At 35.5% G+C, this 19,544-nt stretch overlaps 1 long non-coding RNA gene across 1 annotated transcript; it reads right to left on the bottom strand.

Moving 5' to 3' along the window:
• Nucleotides 1-84: 84 nt before the first annotated feature.
• On the bottom strand, nucleotides 85-16,026 carry LOC148960311 (uncharacterized). The gene is made up of 4 exons (XR_016144910.1): nucleotides 15,722-16,026; nucleotides 10,272-10,311; nucleotides 8,322-8,383; nucleotides 85-1,126 (listed from the first exon to the last, which is right to left on the bottom strand). It is a non-coding gene; the product is annotated as an uncharacterized LOC148960311 (long non-coding RNA).
• Nucleotides 16,027-19,544: the final 3,518 nt, after the last annotated feature.

Raw genomic sequence — 19,544 nt, 5'->3', positions numbered from 1 at the left:
AGAAGCGTTTTAGCGTTATATTACAACCATGAGAAAGGAGACGAAAGGAAAATAAAACCTTCTCACCATGACAAAGTCCTGCAGAAGAGAAAAAAGATTTTTGATAAGTTTTGGAAATGGAGATTTGGTAGAGCATGCGATAGGAACTTGTGTATTGATTAACAGGGGTATTAGAAACAACAACGAGTTAAACGTAATCTAAGAAAATACATCCTAATATGCAACAGTACACATTTAATTTTGACTTAGTCTAAGTATTCTTAAAAATTCGTGATTCTGAGCCTAAAATTATTTTGAAACCATTTTTGCGAATAAAGGTTCAAATCTTTGTTTCACGTTCAAATCTCCTTTCATCACGAAAGCGTTGTAAGAAAGAAACATACAAGCAAATTTGCGTGTAAGTCGTGTTTGCTAAAAAAACTCTACTCATATAGATAAAAAGTATAAAAGCCGATAAAATACGAGAATGGATACTATTCTTAAATAGTATCACAGTTCCAGTTTATGAACTTCCATAATCACAGTTCATAAATAGTAAATTTTTACAAGTTCAAATCCAAAGTTTATCCCCGTATGGCAGCCATCAAGAAAATAAGTACGATAAAAAGTTGTACCCTGCCAGTATTATTTCTGAATCTCAGAGGCTAAACATATCCAAAATAATGGGTTGCTTATAAGTAGCACCTAGATTGTGGTTTGTGTGAAGAAAATATTGCCCCTACGTCGATCACCTCGTGCGATTTTTCATTCTCTTGCGGTAATAATGTAAGAGCTTTTCTAGAGCTCAATCGACATTTGTAATACGAACCATAAACTTTCAGATGGTGAGCGAGTTAGACTGTTAGATGTAACTCTCTCAATCTATGTGGTGCCTAGGGCTATACTTTTTTATCAGTACATGGGGGGGGGGAGATTTAAGTAAAAAATATATCGATGAGTTTTCTCTTTTCCCTTCAACTTTGGCAAATAGGCTGCTTGAGCGAAAAAAAAACAAAATAAATAGTTAACTATCAAATAAAAATACCTTTTTGTCTATAAACCCGCTATTGGCAGCAAAGAGGTCTTTTAACTTTCCCATTTGACATTGTGAAGAATACAAAAACCACTCTTTTTCCGAGATATTGAGCTAAAATGGAAAGACTCTTTCTTTATTAATCTTGCTGATAAACGTTTAAAAGAAGGCACAGGGGAGAAAGAGGAGGAGGGAAAAGGAAGAGGGGAAGGGGAAAGGGAAGAAAAGAGACGAAAAGGGGGAAAAGGAGAAGAAAAGGGAAGAAAAGGAAAGAAAGGAAAGAAAAGGAAAAAGAGAGAAGAAAGAAAGGGTTGAACGCAGAGAAAAGGAGAACGGGGATAAGGGGGTTAACGACGAGAAGAGGTAGAGGGGAGAAAAAGGAAGGGGAGAAACAGAAGAAAGAGGAGAAAGAAGAACAGGGAAGATGGTAAAAAAAGAGAAGGGGGAAGTTGGAGAGAGGGGGCGAAAGAGGAGAAAGAGGACAAAGAAATGAAGGGATAGAAAGAAAAGAAGAGAGAGGAAGAGGAGAAAGGGGATAAAGAAGAAAAAGGGAAGAAAAAAGAGAAGGGGAGAAAGAAAAGACGAGAGAGAGCGAAGAGAGCAAAGAAGAGGGAAAAGAAGAGAAGGGGAGAGAGAAAAGAAGGGGGAGAAGGAGGAGAAGGGGGAGAAAGAGGAGAAGGAGGAGAAAGAAGAGAAGGGAGAGAGCTGGAGGAGAGAAAGGGTCTATTGCATAGAAAGCATTGCTTTTATTGTTCAAATCTTTAACAAGTTATCTCTCTATGTAGACAGCAAGGGCTACGTACTTCTAGAATATACAGCTCAAAAAAATCTGTTTGCATGAAATCAAATAATCATTTATCTGTTAACGTAAAACCACAGCTCTATAAATTTCTCTAGGAAAAGCCTTAATAGAAACTCGAAATAAGCTTCTACAATGAACAATATTACCTACAATGAACAATAAAATTTTAGGCGTAGTCTTATAAGCATTATTAAATTTCCTCCTTTGTAATTTAGAAATAGAGATACATTATTGCCCTTTTATCAGTTTCCTCAAAAACGCAATCCCACAATTGAACGATAACCAGCCTTTTCAATTGCGTTAAGTTGGGAAAACAAATCGGATTTCAAGATTTAAACGATTTCACTGTAAATTTGAGGTTATAATCTCCCAAGCCTTTGCATGGGTTTATTTATTATGTTGTGTGTTTGCTTCGATACAATGGTAGCCTAGGACCAATATTGAATTACCGTAACAACATACAGTTAAACTTCAAAATTTTCCTTTAATTGAAATCCAAAAAAACTGTTTTATTTGCAGTTCCATTTTTTGGTGTCCTTTACTTAAATACAACCAAACAACAAAAAACAATCGCCTAGATTTAAGTCACCATTTAATTAATCTATCATACTTTTTATGATAGCCTTGAATGTCGTGATTTACGTAAAAGTGAGGTAAAAAAAGAGAGGAAAGTGTCAGCCACAATAAAGCTTAACAAAAAATTGGACAGGTTGAGTTCCACGACAAAATTACAAATCCTTGCAGTCAGTAACAGGGGTTGCGAAAATCAGAAGAACAAACTTTGCCACTCCCTTTGCGTCACCACACCATGTCATCATTTCAAAGATGATAAATTTTTTGGGCTATCGTAGAAAATTCTGTTTTGCAGTTTGTAACCGATCAAAAACTAGAGTTGTTACTAACAACGGTGATATTCTGCAAACTATGTGCTCCGCTCTGCCTTATGAAACTTGGCTAATATTCATTGACTACGATTGAAAATCACACAATACAACCTAATCATATGCAGGTTGATATGTCTCGATGCAAACCTGCCCCGTCATTATCGACATGAGCGTTTATTCATGGTTGACCACTGAGTTCCAGTGAAACATAGCGATTAAACGGCAACACCCTGGGTTCATTCGCGGCTCTACTCTAAATAGACCTGAATACTATATTGGCTGACCTTGATTGCAAGGTTTGACATAAGACGAGGAAGTGTTGGCCTGTTGACCAACGTATTCGACAGAACGCACGTGTGTAAATCAGATTCGACGTTATTTAATAACTAACCATCAACCAACGTAAAACCATTGAGTTTCAATTTTATTACAGACAAAGGAAAGAAAAACTTGAATTAATGGCTGAATCCTCTGGTTTCAAAGAAAGCATATGAACAACGAAAACATTATATTAGTCCACTTTTTGTCTGACATATACTTATGACACAAAATAAAAAACAAAAACATTCAACTTTATCATCTCATTGGAAGAAGTTGAAACTGATGAGCTACAACTTGGCATCAATAAGGCAGCTAACATGCCTGCTAATCAGGAAATGAATGTGCTAGCTTAGAAAGACCAACGTACATTGGTTGAAGAAGTAATTTCAAAGTAATAAATAATGCGGAATATGCGGTATTCCTCTGATTAAGAATAATAATCGTCGACATCCTTCTAACCTCTCCTGAGTCTGCTTCGACACAAATCAAGATTTTTTGAATTCCTACACTTTTCGAAAGATTTCTTATTGGAAATCGTATATTGAGATTTATTCTAACACACCTAAATAAATATGATTTTCCTGATATGGAGCTTAGCAATTCCATGCATGCTGTAGAATCTCTTTAATCAGGATTTCTATAGTGTATCTGTTTCGTTTCTGGCTTATTGTGGCTATTAAAGTTTGCATTAGAACTTATCGTCATTTTGTTAGGCCTATCTCGTCACCACAACAGAAAACTTACCACCACAAGTCAGTGAAAAATAGTCTCGAACATAGTCTCGACATGTAATATCAGACTCAGATTGAGATTTCCACTTGAAAATAAGATGATCTTTCTATTCGTTCTGATGATTTGTAACGAGTGGTTTTGTGAAGAAGTTGATTGCTTTAATTTAGCCTATTGAGTACATTAGGAGACCTTCAACGTAATATTTGATGAGGACAGATCTATATCACAGAATCTGTGTGTATGTGCTTGAAAAATGTCACTCACCGGTAATGGGGACCTAGTACTGCAGACACTTATTGAACTGACGTCGCTGCAACGTCTGAAAGACGTGCTTGCCTGGCTCGATCTCCGTGAAGAACAATTTGAACCATTGATCAGGATTCTATCCAGATTTCTTATTACTTCGTCTTTTGTCTGCATTTTGTACATATTGATACTAATGCCAATAACAGGTCATTGATCCTTCAATTATTCTTGTAACAATCCTTTACAAAATATTGTGATCATGGCTTAAGGAAACAGCAGCGTCAGTTCAAGCCAACGGGACGAGCTCATTCCAATAATGCAAATTGTTCGAATCGATCAATCGACACAGCGCTTTAATTGCACTTTAGCGCATGCCAAATCTTTTAGCGAGTAAATCTTAGTTTCAATTACAACGACTTCCCCGACGGTGGCTTGCGTATTTATTCATACAGGCCGCTGGTTTTACCGGGGGAATAATGCTCCTTGATTAAGACAAGTAGACATTATATGGATTCAACCCAGTAAGAACTTAATTGGCTATCACTTAGATTTGATTGCAGAGAAATTTCCAAGTATTGCCGTATCATTGGCATCTATGTCACACCATGAAACAAACCCAAGGAACATGGATTCTTTATTAACTCAGCAATAATAACACGAACTCATAAATTGGCTCAAATCAAAAGCTTTTATTAGAATGAATTTCTTTCAAAGAAGAAGAAATAGAAAATCAGATTTGACACATTTAATTTGAAACTATCTCAAAGAGATCGGAGACAGCAGAACAATTCACAATATGAGGGGTTCAACAAACAAATAGAAAGCAAAGCTTTATTGTTGATGACGTCACGAAGGATTAATAAACAAAAAGGGACAGGGAAGCCAATGGATGTTTCCTATACTTTAATTCTTTGTATTAAGAACTGTTATCACCTCTTGAGTGCCATGAAGAAAATCACAGAGGACCAAGCCACAGATATATCATTACATATAAGACCATGATCACAGACACTGGACAAGGTTCAGAAACCCCCGATAATATAGAGAGAAGAAAAGATATGGTCTTGTTGAACGACAGATTAAGGATTGAATAAAGAGCACCTGTCATTCATAGCACCAAAGCGATTGCGTCATTAAATATTAATGTCACCTGACCATTGCCATCCCAACTTATATGATACGGCTAACATCCTCTTTGACATATAAACAATTACAGCCACTGTCCTAAGGCAATAGATTAAAGTCAATACAAGTCTAATTTTGATCAAATAGATTATATTAAACAAGGAATTTGAGCTTCTTGACAGCTCTAACTAAGCTAGGTGCACAGTATTTAATAAAAATTAGCTCTTACTCTTTAATATTCTATAAATCTTCCTTTCAGACACGCACCTAGATTTTGCACTCTTTTATAATAATGACAGGCACTATGTCCCGACGCATTTCGCTGGCCATTTAATTTTCCCATTGGTTGGATTACACAATAGACCTATTGTTACGTATCCAATCAGCTAATTCTCAATATTGTTTTTTATCATAAACACGCTGCGAAGTCTATCGTTAACTCTGAACGGTTGGCTGACGGGAAATAGTGCCTTTATGGAAAAAAGATATCATTGATTATGTTGAAGTCAATGGTTAACCATTAAAGAAAACATCTAAAAAAGGTAAACATCTTTTTCTTTCACGAACCACTAAGCTTCAGGTGTAACAGAGTTCCAAGATTATGACGTCAGAAGAAGAATGTACTTTTTCAATTTGATCACTTAAGTTTAAAGAGCAATAATGCTTTAAAGAAAAATTCTTAGAATAGGGGAAAACTTATTAATGTCCTCAACAACTACACAATCAATGCTCCTTTATCAAAAACGTAGGTAAAGGAGCACAATTAAGCACGTGCCCTTTCCCGTTCATCAGATATTCTCTGATCCGGGCAATTTTTATCTTTATATCCAAACAGCCTCTTTTTGAACCCTGCCACGGAGTTTGAAGTTAGTGACGTAATAAGTAACTTAGATGCTAAAAAGTCAGCTGATGCTTATGGTATTCCTACCAAACTAGTCAAACTAATAAAAGCTGGTATTGTTGGTCAATTAACTTTATTAATAAAGGAATCATTTACCACTGGCTACTGTCCCCAAATTTTGAAGTATGCTAAAGTTATACCAATTTTTAAAGCCAGCTCCCCATTTGAGGTAACGAATTATCGCCCAATATCACTTCTTCCAATTTTTAACAAAGTAATTGAAAAACTGATGTTTGTGCGAGTTAGTAATTTCTTAGAGTCACTCAAAATTATTTTTAATCATCAATTAGGTTTTCAGAGAAACAAATCTACAACCCTTGCAATCTTAGATGTTTATGCAAAACTTGTTGATGCGGTTGAAAGCAAAAAATATTTATGTTGTATTTCCTTGATTTCGCAAAAGTTTTTGATACTGTTGATCATGAAATTCTTCTTAAAAAACTAGATTAAATATCACTTACTGTGTACCTCAAGGTAGTGTTTTAGGCCCCCTTCTATTCCTTCTTTACATTAATGATATACCTAAATCAACACAAGGTTTCGAATTTTACCTTTTTGCTGATGATACAAGCCTTTTTATGTCACATGAAAAATTGGAAACTCTTGAATCTCAAGCTAATAACGAGTTAGCTAAAATCTCTGATTGGCTGATTACTATAAGCTATCTCTGAATACAAAAGAATCTAATTTCTCAACTATTCCTCCAAAAAACAAGATGCTAAATCGAAAAATGGATATTTTCATAAACAATAAAAAACTAACTGAAGCACAGACTGTCAAATATCTAGGTATTTTGATCGATTATAAATTAGCCTGGAAGGCTTATATTCAGCAGACTAATTTAAAAATATCTAAAAGTATTGGTATATTAGCTCGCATAAGGCACCAGCCACCTAAAAATATACTTGTTAACATAAAAATGCATTTATACAGCCACACGTTAATTATGGTATTATTAATTGGGGAGAGACCTACAAGACTGCTTTAGATCCTGTAAGAAAGAGCATGAAGCATGCTTTAAGGTTGATTACATTTCAGCCAAGAACAGCTAACAGTCAACCTCTTTTTAACGAATTAAAACTTCTATGTCTTAATGACTGCTATGAAATAGAATGTGCCAAATTTATGCATGATATTATTGATAACAAACGAGATAAAATCTTCTAAGAACTAATATCAAGCATCAAAGTATTTTAAACAATGGAGTTAAAATCTGGAACAATATACCTTTTGATAAAAGGCAATCTAATAATTAACGTACGTTTTCGAAGAAATATAAAACATGGCTTCTAAACAACAGTGCTCGATCGGTTGATATTCATATTTGTATATAGTCTTAATTAAAAAATCCTTCTCAAATCCTTTTTAATAAACATCTGTATTTTTGTCTTTTCGTTTTTGATCTTAATTTTAATTTTGAATAATAAACTAGCAAGTATCCTGATTTCCCAAACCTAATCCAGTTACTTTAGTTTCATTTTGCTTAGTTTAATATTCTTATTTTATATAATCTTATTTTCTTAGCTGTTGTTGTTATGTTACTATTAACATAATTTGTTTTGTTTATATCGCAAATTGTTGTTAAATTGTGTAAAGGGCACTTGGCTCGATAGCTCTTCTGAGTTTTTTCCAAGTGTCCTAAGCTTACCTAATTAATATTAAATCGTATTATCAGTATATTGTAATTAAAAGTTTGAATTATCAATATGAAATGAAATGAAATTAAAACATTTGGCAAAAATGGATCATGGAATTGGAATCTTCATGTTGAAATTAGTCTGTGCTGAAAATTGTTTGGACGGCAGACAGCGAATTAACCCATTTTCAAGATTTAGCTTTTCCTATACATTTCAATGGACTTTGTTGCTGTAGTGAAATTTTTTCACTGCAGCAGCAAATTCCGGTCAAATCTAAAGAAATATCTAAATATTCGAAACAAAGTAACTCGCGACCGAACAGTCTAAACAACATGATTGTCTCAGTACAAACTAATTAAAAGATGAAGATTTTAATTCTGAAGTACAATTTTTCAGAAAGATCCATAGATAGCGAGATTCAAAATCAATGACGTCAACCCGGAACGAAATAGAGGTAAATGTCATTACTTCCTGCTAGCAGTTGGGTATCACATGCAAAAATAGGAAAACAAATTAAGGAACGACTGTGTAGCTGTGGTGCAGCTCACTAAAGAAGGACTGTTTGATTTTACCCTAAAATGAAAATAATACAAAAACAAACAAACTTTGCAAAGAAGAATTCATGCTAGTTTAGAATAGAATTGGTCATTCATTTACTAACCTTTAGCGGCTTATTTACCTTGTCTTGAGCACTGACGTAACGACTTTCCTCTGATCCATCATCTAAATAAGATTCAATAAAAAATCAAACTTCAAAATCTTTAAGAATTTATTTAAAAGCGCATTTATGTAAGAAAAATATCTGTTGAACATTATTACCTTGAAAGGTATATTTGTTTGCAGTGTAAGTTGAAAAATGTGTTTTCTTGATAAGCAAATGACAAATTCTTAGCGAGGGAAAAAGTACTGAAATGAAATAACAATATCTAGATATTCTATATTTGAACATGCCAAGGGAGTTTAATAAGAATCCCAAATGTTTGTAAGAGATCTCATTTCTTTTCTAGAGGGCTAAAAGAGTAGAGTCCCCTTTCGTCCTGTCAAGACAATCAAACACCCTCATAAAGATATGAATTAGTTTGCTCAGAATTTCAGCTAGTTTTGCCAATTCTCCTTCCATTTTTTAAACAGTTTCTCTTTTTCCTTAAAAAGGATTTCAAATCCAAAGGCATGAACAATAACAATTTCCGTAACATTAATGCGCTGGTTTCCATTCTCCTTCACTATCAGCCTTCTCCTAAAACAGGCACCACAGAGCGTTGAGAAAAGTAGGGATGGTTGGGGGGGGGGTTGGGGTAAACGAAACAAAAGAAGTCTAATCACATCATTTTTTCTGGCAAAAAGTGGGGGCTACAGCCCCCCTATTCCACTCTGCCTGTAATGCCGTAATAAAATGATATTCAAAGACAAATTTACTAAGATTCCCAAGAAAGTTAATTTTTGCCCAATAGAGTTGGTCTAGAGTATCGTACAAAGGGAAAATCGAACAGAATATTTCAATTTATCCAGCTACTTCTTCTAAACTTTCTTTAATCGTCCAACAGTCAATCGAATTGTCATACTAAGAATGAAAGATGGCTGTGAAGTGATCTATAATGTAAATTTACTTTTGCTTTAATATCACATGATCAACGATAGAGGCAGTTTTCAATGCATCATAACCACTCCATCGGGTCCCAAATGTAAATACAATGCTAACTCTAAGTATCAGACGTGAAACCGTCCTTGTAATGTGGCATCCGTTTTCTGAGACTGAACATACAAGGTCTGGACACTGGAAAAACTTGGAGACGACCGATATGAGGAAGCGTGTTTTATTAGGGGGTATCTTTTGAATTATGTTTCTCTGAATCTTTACATCTGAACCCTTATCAATAGCTTCATGCTCGGTTACGTACTAAGACTTACTGATCTGCATAAAGACTGACTGGAATGACACTCAAATACCTTTGTTAAAGTTACATAAAATCTGCAAAAATCCTGACAGGCTAAACAGTATTGATCCTATTATAAATCTCCACAATTCTCCTTAATGAAATTGTTGTTGAAACCTAAAGAGATCTCACCAATTGTTATACTTTGAAGATAAGCCTGAAATTGCCTTTGGCTTTTTCCCTTTCTTCCCTTGTCGTTTTTAAGAAACAAGGCTGGGATTAGCTGTTTAATCCCGGTCATCAATGTGAAACGTTTGTTAGTTTATGGTTCTAGACCGAACTTATTCCACTATTCAATTACTCCTTCCCTTTATTTGGAGACAAAGACGTAGCTATTTAAGATAATCAATATAAGATGTCCATTAGAAATAAATTGCCCACAGTAGAGGCTAGATATTGCTCCATGGAATGGAACATCTATCCGAGACTAAACACCAATCGCCTCGGTGCCTGGTACTGACATTTCTCAATTTTCAATCATTTCAGGTCTTGCAATTATTTCAAAGCCTAGAAATTGCAATATCTACAAATCTATACAATTATGAATTCTCAACTTTGCTGATGTCGTTATTTATTGGTATCAGATGAATCTGTTGAGAAGACTTAACTAAAACAGTTAACAGTTTAAACGAAAACTACAAATGAAGTTTTCACTATAAATCTATGATGGAACTCACCAATGCCTTTCTGACTATCCAATTTAGATTCTTCCATGTCCTGAAAGAGGGAATACATATTTGACTATTGGTTAATGAGCATCAGAAAGCTAAAGACAATGCTCTAACTTCACAGACCTAGCTACAAGTACTTCGTAATATTGTGGTGTAAATTTGATTCAACAATCAATTGGTTTTATTCTCATGCAACAAGGTGTTCGATGATGTTTATCCAAGGTCAAATGTAATCTTTTGTATTGTTTAAACGAACAAATGTTCTGTTTCCCAGGGTGATCCGATCTTTTCTTCGCAGTAAGAGCACCACGACAATACTTCTTTTTATACTGCAAAACTGATTTTGATAATACTGTTGAGTTATTGTTGAATAAAAGCAATAACCTTGCAATGATATTGAAAATGATATGACTAACCTTTTGAAAAGGAGGCCTCTATACGCTAATTTTTAGAGAGGCAAGTTAACTTGAAAAAAGCGTTTCAGATTTCCACTTAAACAAAAAGGTTTCTACAGATATTCTGATAAAACAATGGGATTTTCTTGGTTGAGATCTCAACACAGAGTGATTTGCCCCACTATTTTATTTGTCATAACTTACATTAAAGAAAATTGATATTAACCTACTTTTCATTCAGAGAGATACGTCAGCCAAACTTCAGAATAATCGTGATATCATTGTGATAAAATTATCAAAATTTATTGCTACATGGAACCAGCAATAAATGTGCCACTGAATACTGCTGCAAGTGCAACTAGTAAACGTTCCTAAGAAAGCTCACCTAGGAATAAAGACCTTTCAAAAATGACGTCACAAGTACAGGACGGGAAAGCATTCTGCGATATTTTACTTCATGGTAAATGAATGGTTGGACAGTGAAGACATAATATGGATTAATGACAATTCTAAGAACTCCAGGCGTACATTCGGTGACGTTTTAAGTTTAAGAGCATAACTGTTACACATTGATCTCCATAATCGATAAATATCTTATAACAAATGGAAGAAAATCTCACTACAATGGAATTTTTGCAGCTAATATCATTTTCCTGCAACAGGCTTCAGTCTCCTTATTTTTTCAGGTCACTGTATTTAGGAGAAAAGCCACAGACTAAATTGCAATTTATCTAAATTGCTCTCATGACGAAATCGTAGTAATTTGGTGGATCGAGAGACTTTGGAGGGGGACACGTAATTCAGGGAGTTAAAAAACTTTCTTCCAAAACCAGAGATGTCTGAAAGTCACTAGGGGTTTAGTAACATTCTATCGCACCGCCTATAATGTTAAGCCCTGGTCAAACGATCCAACATTTCACCCAACATATCACCCAACATCATGTCGGGAGAAATGTTGGATTGTTTGACCACCATAGTTAGGTCACATTCCAGCATAAAAGAAAAATGTTGGGCGAAATGTTGGGTGAAATGTTGGATCGTTTGACCAGGGCTTTACTTCACACAACTCGGGGAAAACAGTCAATGTTGCGTTGTTTAGAATGATTCAAATTACATTGGGGTCTGGGTACAAGAGTCTCAACATCAAAACACAGGCGCCCTTCTCTCCCAGCGTTATGAAAAAACTTTGTTGCCTTGCTGGTAGTCCTTTTGTGCTGAGTATGTTAGATTATGTTATTGTGGCCACATTTCGACGGTATACCTAACTGACAAGTGGTACATATTTATAGTTAGAATGTATTCGCAGCAAATGCCTGTTCAATTGTTCAACCACCGGCTTTTTTTCAGCCACAAAAGAAAATGTTCGTGACAGTATATATCATAGTAGATCAACATCGAATTTTTGCAATACACTGATATTGTCAGCAATGGAATCTTATTGCGTGTTTACTATATTCAATTACATTGTTAGTGTTGTTGTGTTCACAGATAACAGCAGTATTTCATTATGAACATTTGCTATAGTTGATGCCGCCCGTTGTAGCACAAGAACGGCAACAGGAAACATTTATCAGAGAAGCCCAGGCCTTACGTGACACAAGCATTATAAACAGAGCAAACTGTGTATCTTTTGCAGGCCATTTGACAATGCCTTCTAACAAATGAAGACCACGGACTATATATCCTTGTTTATATTCCACGTTTACAATGGCTGCACAGCACCACTTGAGCATATATCTTTGGAATTGTTTTCTTTGTAGATAAATGAAGAGGGGTTTTTTCAATTATCATAGAAATGGAAAACTAGCCTTCAAAAAGCCAAGTAACAAACTATTCCAACCTTTGAAATGATGATTTTGCCAATAAGACAAACCCCAATAGCCCAGAATTGTATCGTTTCCCCACCTCTTCCTTTCCTTTCTTTTTTCCCCTTTTTAATTTTTTTTGGCTCCTTTCCTTCCTTTCAATTTTCCCCTTTTTTATTTATGGCTATTTCTCTTACTCTTCCTTTTACCCCCATTTCACATTATTCGCGCTTTCTATATGGATCTCTAGTCAAAGATCAAATGAGCTAAAAATAATTAAAAAAGGTATTAGTTTTGAATAGGACTTCATCCCACCGTCAGAGTCCAATGATCGATCATGTGACAGAGGGTAATCTGACCACGCTGTTCGATCTTTGAGATAAAGAATTTCCAGAGCTTTAAAGGGCCTAATGTTGTGGACAGTTTCAATTCTCTGACCCAGACGTGTTTTGTTCTATTGAGAATTTCGCTTGCTCATCTTTATCTTTTGGCCAGAACAAGTGGCATAGGTCACAAACACGATTGTCGTTGAATTTGCCAAGGCCATCCATGTGGTGGCGAAGATAGTATCTCTTACAAAATATAAAGAAGGCGTTGCTCCAGGGATATACTTTAGAGAAACTCAGTTCCAGGATTTGTCCTTGTGGTACCGTTTTTCATTTGTAAATGAGGAGAATATGATTTACAGCGACTCATTCTTAATAACGTTAGATGGATAATATTTGACAAAGAAGGGGGCAAGGGTAAAAACCCCCGTAACCCTCATAAATGCCTATACCATTGATTCTTGTTGATACATAAAATGATAGTTTCCAGCAAAAGCAAATGTTAACTATCAAATACACTTAATTCTCTTAAAGAGCTTCGGCAATGATCTGTAAATGCAGAGTCGAGACGTTCATAAGTCCATCAGAGTCAGCTGATTCAAGCCAGCCCAAGGTGCAGTGCAATGCTCACAGTCCCATGGGAGATTGAAACAACTCGTTTTTCCTTAGTTATATTACATAGCACTTTATATAGACTGCACTTTATACCTCAAGCAATGATTATCACTAGTCAGTTGTATTTTTCATTGAAAACAAAAAACAGGGTCAGAGTGGGATCTAACACAGTTTTGGCTCAATGAATACTTCTAGCAAAGACTTTCGATCGTGATCATTTCAGAGCATTTTAGAGAATACAAAATTTATTGAGCTTGCAACCAAAGAAAGCTTTTCGATGTTTTTAGAAAAATTCGAACAAGCATGAATAGACAAGCTATAACTTTTGAACTGTGTTGACATCGATGTATCCACAAGAAGCCATTTCCTGAAACACTTAGTCACATGATTTTGAAGAGGAGAGGCTTATGAAGCAACTTGGAGCTGGACATGTGGTACCTATTCAAACTAGAATCTTGTGACACACAGTACCTACAACTTCTGCCAAAGAACCTTGGAATAACCAGCAATTTGCATGATATTCTATCTTTCACTTCTTTACCGAAAAAATACCACTTTCGCCACCTCCCCTATAGAATAATGTTGATACTTAGCTAAAAAAAATCGTAAAATTAACGCATAGGAAAGTACTTCCTTATCTCCAATTCCGTTTTATAGTAAACCGAAATTGTGCCCTGACGAAGAGGAGGATCACTGAATTTGACCTTCAAAAAAGACTTCAAATCCCAAGACCTTTGGCAGGGACTGTAGCTGATTAATAAGGATATGATAATGTGGCACATTGCGACCCTGTTATCTTAGCCATACAAAGAAACCTTCTCTGGTAGAACGTCAAAAAGAGAGTGAGAGGAGAGGACCGATATGAGAAGAATATGTTTTTGTGAGAGAAATTATTGACATATGCAAGAATATTGTTTTATTTACAGGGAGATTATAAAATGAAAGCTAAAAATGTTTTAGCTCTAAGACCGATGCTGACTGAAAGCCAGGTATCAGGTTCAATGCTGACCGAAGAATAAGAGCCACAATCTTCTGACTAAAAAAGAATTCAAGTCTCCTTTTTACAACATTCTAGCAGGGGTGGATTTAAGTAGCAAGAATGGGGGGGATGTTATTTGATGATTGGATTTTGGTTCAAAGTCAAATTTTTACTTTAAAATAAATTAGGTAAGACGATAAATAAAGCTAATTTTTTTGCATTATTTCTTTACTGCTGAATACAAAAAAGGTTTTTTCTGCGGCATACCCTAGAATGCAGAGACGCACCATGAAAACCCCTTGGTATATCAGTTCCTGCATTCTAGGGTATGCCTCAGAAAAAGTTTCCTTTAGGTTGAGTCTCCAAAAGTCAGGTATGTTTCATTCATTTCATTATTTGATGTAATTGGAACTGTATCTAGATTTAAAAGATGAACTTTAGTACCGTATTTAGATTACCCTTGAACGATGATTAATATTTCAAATACAGAAAATCAGACGTGGATTGAAGGGCTTTTAGAGTTACTTAGACACGAGTGCGTCAGCAGGATAATTTTAACATGGAAAACTCATTATAATCCATTTAGTTAACTTTACTTTGTCCGAATATATATGGTGATTTGATCCTTAACCTTCCAGTATGAAAAGAAGTAGCATTTAATATAATCCGTGCTGTTTTTGAAAATAATCCTATAAGATAGTTTCAAAATCTCTATTCCAGCTTTTGACAAAAACGCATGAAATGTGAGAAGACATGGAAATTCTTAAACAAATTCTGCCGCAGCTAAAGACCAGAACATCACTGACACACTTGCGTATTCCCATCCAGAAACTGCAGTTCACTTTTGCAATGGGCGAACGTTTCTTAACTCAATTTCGTCATCACATATGTACAACACCATTACCGGTTTGTGATTCAACGAACAAAAAAAGACTTACTTTTAATGAATGGTGCTTGTTTGGAAAAAAAATTTCATCCAGCCAACAGTTTTCACTGAGCTTTTTTCGATGAGAAATATTACTTTAAAATGATTAGATGAAGCTTTTGATTTTGAAGAGAGGCAGTACAAGTATAACTTTGTAAAGGAACTTTCATTTGAAAAACAATTCTTGGAAATAACAAAGTTTGATGTAATCTCTATCCGGTAATGTGAAGTGTCTAGAAAACGCTACTAAAGTTTATGCTAACAGGCCTATGGAACCAACACACAGTGAGTTAAGAACAGCAAACATTTCAGTTTGGATTTAAGACACTTTCTTCTTTTATAGCAGGTACTTTAGAAAAACTAGACATTAAAACAAACTCCAAAAGTAAAACAGTTTGTCAAATTGGTTACCTTGTTAGTGCCAAGTATAATCTGATATCTTCATTTATTTCTTGAAATATCAGGAAACCAAGTCTGTTAGTTTATGTTCGTCGCTGAACAAGGCTCACAATTGATTTGAGCTATCTCCGTCTCTTGGTACCCTGAGAACCAAAGATCTAATATTATTATTTGTTCATATTCGCCACCTTTGTTCTCAGTCTTTCCGTCTCTGAGATCTAATTTTGTTGATGTAGCTGTTTGCATGTAGAGTTTCTTTCTCAAAGTGTGACGTAATTCCTTTTGGACCCTTTGTCGCGGTTCCTTATTTAATCTATAAAGATCTCACTGTTGCTCAGTATCGTGCGTACAAAAACCGGACCAGAAGAGTATAGATCTCAGAGGTGACCCAAGATTTGAAACAAAGATTTCTTTTGAAGGTACGAGTAAACTACTTAATTTCCAATTGTAAAGTTGCATTTTACAAGTGAAAAACTTGTTGCGCAAATAATGCAAAATGTAATTAGATTTGAAAACCAAATAAATACCAATCTTATTTGATATTTTTTAATGACACTGCCTTTTCCAAAAAGCTGCTTCCACTGAAAAGCTGACAGGAACTAGAGCACTCGAGTCAATTAAAATGGGAAGATAAAGTCACTATGCCCTGATAAGATGTTTTGTATGTATTTCAAGGCTTGTGTGCTAAGGTTTTTATGTGGTTTATAGGCAGACGTACAGCAGACATAAAGACTTGGTCAATCTACGACGATTGTGCACAGATGGTTAGATTGTGGCTTATATAATCGAGCAGTCTCTTTCTGTTTATTATTGTCTTCTATTTTAATACATCTCATCCTCCTCCCTCCTCTGTTCCAGTTTTTAGTCATTTTTTTTACTTCCGATAAAACAAACGTTCCGGAAATGCAACCGGGTGTTAGGACATGAGTCCATTTTGCTGATGCAGATTTGATCCTGTATCATCAACAGAACGGATATGTTACAATCAAACCGCAATGCAAGGCATACACTACATGCTAAATTTAGAATCAAGTTGTATTGTAGGCATTTTCTTGAAATAAAATTCTAGGGAATTCCCGGGAGAAGAGAGCTTCAGATCTGCAGCTATTTCCTTTAAATCAGAGTAATACCCTTTCTCCCTGGGGCAAATCACTCCAAGAAAGACTCGTAAACCTTTGGTGGAAATCCCTTTCTTTTATCGTAAAAACCCTGGAAATCCTTTTATTTTCATGAGAATCTCGCACGCTAATTGCAAGTATGAATTGCCCCTCGCTTAAGAGCAATCTTGAACAATGCTTCATCTCAAAAACGAGGAGTTTTTAGCCTTCCAGGGGAGCTTCTTCGCTGACTTTTCAAGCTTGTCGCCAAGAAAGGATGTCTCACTCACTTTGTTGTAAAGTGATGTTTAGGCTGGTTGTTCTTAATTTTTTTAGAGATTCTGAAGCTGGATTGTTCTTAATTTGTTCTTTAATTATCAGGGTGTAAGCATTACAATTGCTAACTTTTACTCTCTAGGGAGGTGTTCAGGCCTCATTTGCTAAGGAAGTGAGCGAGATAACTTACTTTAGTCTTGTAGTTCTTATAAAATTGTTCTTGTAAAAAAAGAGTGTGCAGAGTTGGTATATTAAAGATACTTTTACTGTAATACGATATCGCTGTCAAAAAAGAGATAAAAAGCTTATATTTATCAAATTTTAAAATAGCTTTTTTATTGTTAAATAGGCTTCTTGCGTTGTAAAAGTCAATGGACTATTTCGGCCCGGGAATAATGTCTGAAAAAAAGAATAATAGGGACTTATAAGCAAATTTACCTAGTCACTTGATATTAATACGGAAGTCCCTTGATTTAAGGGTGAGGTAAGGTTACACACAGCCTGTTCAGCCTTCTCATTAAATGCTGTAATTTTTGCTGCATCTGTTGCTGCTTAGCATCCGAAGACAGTGTATTTGTTATTTCTCTCCATCTGACCACACCTCGCAATTCCTACCACTATATTTACAGAGAGCTGGCGACTTCACTCACTCGTAGCGAAAGTTCCGTTGAAATTTAAATATGAAAGCAAACAAAAGCCTCTTACGACCCAAGCTAATGAGAAATTAAAGATTTTCAGCTTTCAGATTTTCAGAATCATTTGTTTAATTTTTCAATCCGATTTTCAGTTTGGCAAGCTTTTCGCGTAGATTTGAACATGCTAATTAAAGCTAAGAAGATTAACTCTACATTTTTCTAATTTTCCAAACAACAGACGAATACGAAAGGATGCTTCCATAAATAACGATACTGTCTCAAAATATTTCCTAAGATTACGGTGCTGCAATAAATTAAGCAGAGTTACTGGGTTGCCCCCCGATCGTTGATTTGGTTCTATACCCCTGCCCAGTGCATTACGAAGATTCTTGGAAATGAGCTCACTGGAAGTTGTATTTTGTCAAAATATTTTGATATGTTTCTAATACAAAACCAAGTGCGTCCTTATAGCATGAAAGAGCGAAGGGGCAGTTAAATTAATGGTAAAACTACTTACCCTCAAAACTCATCTGCTTTCTTCTTTTTTCCAAGTTGAGATGGCCTTGCAATGTTTTTGTCTCGATCAGCTGTTTTTGTTTCGAATTAGGCCTAGCAACGACTGCAAGATTGATTGGCAGCGAGTTTACCTTCAACCACCACGACTTAATTGATGAATTTAAACAACCAAACAAGGAAAGACTAACATTATTTCGTCTAATTTTAATAAGTCTAGCTCAGCTAAATTAACGTATTTCTAATATCCTTAAAGTTGTTTTCCTTAGCAAAAAGGCGGGAAAACGTCATCAGATTACAGCCTCGTTTTAAGCTACAGTTTAAATGAGCAACAGAATCGAGAAAACGTTGAGCTAGTAGTTACACACATTAAGCAAAGACATAATGAATCAATATTGCAACACTGTACATTTTGCATTTGTTCTTCAGTTTTTGCACGAGTAAAATGATTTGATTCATTTGTGGGCAGTTATCTGATGGGTCTGACACTGTCAAAGTATCGTGCAAAAATCACAAAGTTTTTGCATTTTATTGGCAATAGAATTCAGAAATGTTTCTCAATTTTGTCCACAGGAGAGCAGAGAAGAATTTTAACTGGGGGGGGGGGGGGGATTTTTCTCAAAACAGTATTCCAATCCTGTTTTTTCCTTCACGCTGCATTGTGTCAGCTAGACAGTCAGTTTTACCCCTTACTTCGGTTGAGCGTTTTCCTTTCCTTAAAATATAATGATGCATGCCCAAACTGGTCACACCCAGTCACGCCCATTTGTCTTTATACCAGATGCGTCTGTTCCCTTCACGAAACCAAAGCCACAACACCAAGTGTGACGTCATAAAAAGCTGTTTTTGGAATTTTTCCATTTAGACCACATAATCTAAAAGAACATTATAAGCAATTTCTAAATAAGCAAAATCAGTCAAATACGTCAAAGCCAATGAAAGATTTGAAATTTGCTAACGGATTCCTGTCATTATGGCTCTGTTCATAAATTTACGAACAGACGAGAACATGGACCAATTTACAGAGGCTTGATGAGGAAAAAGCCTGTGCTGATGAGAAAAGAGCCTGTTTTAATACCGCCGTATCTCCGCCAATTTGTAACACATTTAACTGATTTAGCATATTTAGAGAGATTTCATGATGTTCTTTCAGGTTAGCAGATTCAAAGACAAGATTCTAAAAATGGATTTTTGTGTTCTTAAGAAAAAACCCTGGTCTGTGATTAGCTTACCGACAGACTCTTTTTCTATTGAAAAACACGCCGGTCCACTGAGTTACAAACCATCTGCAAGGCAGTACCCTGTCAGACAAAC

Source organism: Rhopilema esculentum, chromosome 4, assembly GCF_057945365.1.
Source record: "Rhopilema esculentum isolate cy_ngs chromosome 4, ASM5794536v1, whole genome shotgun sequence".
Classification (NCBI taxonomy): Eukaryota; Metazoa; Cnidaria; class Scyphozoa; order Rhizostomeae; family Rhizostomatidae; genus Rhopilema; species Rhopilema esculentum.
Note: the sequence above shows the minus strand (reverse complement) of the source record. Positions and strands in the feature narration are given on the sequence as shown.